This window comes from Haliaeetus leucocephalus, unplaced genomic scaffold (genome assembly GCF_000737465.1).
Source record: "Haliaeetus leucocephalus isolate CR32 unplaced genomic scaffold, Haliaeetus_leucocephalus-4.0 Scaffold366, whole genome shotgun sequence".
Lineage (NCBI taxonomy): Eukaryota > Metazoa > Chordata > Aves > Accipitriformes > Accipitridae > Haliaeetus > Haliaeetus leucocephalus.
Genome location: NW_010972802.1, coordinates 22,194 through 25,633, shown reverse-complemented (window position 1 = coordinate 25,633; position 3,440 = coordinate 22,194).

The window sequence follows — 3,440 nt, the reverse complement described above, 5'->3', positions numbered from 1 at the left end:
GGAAGAAAATTAACTCAATCCCAGCCAAAACCAGCACAACAGGGTACGTGACAGAGACAAAAGAATTAAAAAATGGGGACAGCTAACTAAACAGACATAAGAAGAAAATTTAAAAGGTGATGGGCTACATGACAGACAGGAATAACTTAAAGACAGTGAATAGGTTAAAGTAGACATAGAAAGAAAAAGTAAAAAGCAACGGGGTACACAATAGTGAGGAAAGAATTAAAAAACAGTGATACACAGCTCGATACAAGTAGACATAGAGGGAAAATTTAAGAAGTGATTGGGTACAGGACAAAAAAAAATTTAAAATAGCCACAGTGAACTAAAACTGAGAAATATAACGGAAATTTAAAAGTGACACGGGCACAGGACAGAGAGGGATAAAAAAAAGACAGTGAACTGGATAAAAGTAGACATAGAAAGCAAATTTTCAAAGCAACAGGGTACACAACAGACAGGAAATAATTAAAAAATAGCAATAGGCAGCTTCATAAAAGTAGATGTAGCATCGTAGTTTAACCCTGGCTGGCAACTATGTACCATACAGCTGCTCACTTACTCCACCACGGTGGGATAGGGGGAGAATCGGGAGGGTAAACGTGAGAAACTCATGGGTTGATATAAAAAGTTTAATAATTAAAAAGACTTTTCTTTAAGTTGTACGAGGAAAAAAAAACCAGCAAATGAAAACAATTGCTCACCACCAACTGACCGAGGCCCAGCCAGTCTCAAGCAACTGGGTACAGGAGAGAGGGAGGAATTAAGATATAGGGTCAGGGAGACAGAGAGGGGAAGACATAGAAATTAAGTTTTCAAAGTAATGGGGTACAAGGCGGTGCAGAAAAAATAAAAAACAGGGAGAAGAAGCTGGTTAGAGAGAGGCATATTAAAAATTTAAAAGGCAACAGGGTACTGGGCAGAGTTGACAGAAGAATAACAAGTTTTGAGGAGCCATACACATAGGTGGGCAGGCAGAGAGGGAGACAGAGGAAGGGAGGCAAGCAGACGTCTAAAGAAGGGAGGCAGAGGTGGGCCAGGATGTAGAGGAGAGGACGTGCGACTCACCACAGCTCCTGGTGCCGGCAGGAGACCTTCACCGCCCCGATGCTTCTCTCTCTGCCTCTGCCCCTTCCTCCTCCCCAGTGCCGGCTGCCTGACCCCCATCCACGCGGCAGCACGCAGCGGACGCCTCAATGCTCCTCACCCACAAGGCTTGCTTTGATACATGGTGGCTCACGCATGTAGCCAACAAAGGCCAGGGACAGCTCAGAGGGATCCTTCCTTGCCACAGGGACTGGCCATTCCTTGCTGCAAGCACCTACCAGCCAGACCCCCGTGCACTCCCTCCTTGGCCAGTTCCCCTGCCCAGGCAGCCCCCTTTACAGCTGGAGCCCCTTCACACAGCAGGGACAGCCCCATCCTCAGCCTCGCTGGCCACACCTGGGGCCATCCCAGCCCCAGCTGGAGCCCATCAGGAACAGGGGCCATTGCCAAAGCCCCACAGCACATCATCCCTGCCCCTGCACTTACCCACATCCAGGGACACGGAGGAGGCAGGAAAAATTTATTTATTAATTCACGTAAGAAATCCTGGCAGTGAGTTGGCTACAAGGCTCAGTGCCCAAAGGCAGCAGGATGGGGGGATAAAAGGGAAGAGAAAAGCAGGAGGAAGGACAGAGGGACACAGATGTGCAAGACAGGGAGCCAGGAAATTGGATGCTGGGAACAAGAGAGGGACAAGAAGCAGGAAAACGGTGTAGAGAGAGAAGAGCAGAGAGACTGAGCAGAACAACAGGGATGGAGATGGAGGAATAAATAATAGGAAGCAAGGGAGAGAAGGGGAAGACTGGCAGGGCAAGAAGATAAAGACAAGAGACAGGGAAACATTCTCAAGTGATACAGGAGAAGAAACAGCAAGAACTAGAAAAAAGAAACAGGGAGCCAGGTAGAGAGAAAAATTTTAAAAAGCAACAGCATACAAGAAACATAGGCAAGAACTAACAAATAGGCACAGGGAGATGTAGAAAGAGGGAGATGTAGAAAGAAAATGTAAGAAGTGACAGGGTACAGGACAGAGAGGGAAGAGTTAAGAACTAGAGACAGGGAGATGGATAGAAGGAAACAGAAAGAAAATTTTGAAAGCAACAGGGTACAAGAATCAAAAAGTAGGTACATGGAGCTGCATAGAGGGAGACGTAAGAACGAAATTTGAAAAGCAACAGGGTACAAGAAACACAGGCGAGAAATTAAAATAAGGTCAGGGAGACAAAGAGAGGGAAAAGTAGCAAGAAAATTTAAAAAGCAACTGGGTTTAAGAAACATGCAAGAATTTAAATAGGGATGGAGAGGTAGGAAGTTTCAAAAGTGACGACATACAAGAAACATAGGCAAGATTTTAAAAATAGGGACAGGGAGCCTGATAGAAGGAAACTGTGGTGGGTTGACCTTGCCTGGCTGACGAGTGTCCACCAAGCCACTCTATCATTCCTCCCCCTCAACAAGACAGGAGGGTAGAAAATACAACAAAAAAGCTTGTGGGTCAAGATAAGGACAAAGAGATCACTCACCAATTACTGTCACAGGCAAAACAGACTCAACTTGGGGCAATTAATTTATTGTCAGTCAAAATCAGAGTACAATAATGAGAAATATGAACAAATCTGAAAAACACCTTCCCCCCACCCCTCTCTTTTTTTCCTGGGCTCATCTTCACTCCTGACTTCTCTACCTCCTCCTACCAAGCAGCACAGGGGGAGAGGGAGCGGGGGGTTGCAGTCAGTTCATCACAAGTTGTCTCTGCTGCTCCTTCCTTCTTCATGTTCTTCTTCTGTTCCAGTGTGGTGTCACTCCCATGGGGCCACAGGTCCTGCCAGAAAACCTGCTCCAATGTGGGCTCCTCTCCACAGCGTCACAGCCTCCTTTGGGTGCATCCGCCTGCTCTGGCGAGGGGTCCCCCATCGGCTGCAGGGTGCACATCTGCTCTGCCATGGACCTCCGTGGGCTGCAGGGGGACAGCCTATGTCACCATGGTCTTCACTGCAGACTGCAGGGGAATCTGCTTTAGGACCTGGATCACCTCCTCCTTTTCCTTCTTCAGTGACTTTGGTGTCTGCAGGACTGACAGCTTCTGCACAGCATTTTTTTAGCCCTTCTTAAATATCACAGAGGTGCTACCAGCGTTGCTGGTTGGCTCAGCTTTGACCAGTAGCAGCTCCATCTTGGAGCTGGAACTGGCTGTGCCCAACATGGGGGCAAGTCCTGGTGTCTTCTCACAGAACCCACCCCTGCAGCCCCTGCCCACTCCCCTGCCCCAGCTTGCCACACAAACTCACTACAACAGTGATCGGCTACAGGGCAGAGAGGGGGGATTGAAAAGTAGGGAAAGGGAGACAGAGAGAGAGATGGGGCGGGGGGGGTAGCAATGGGCTACAGGA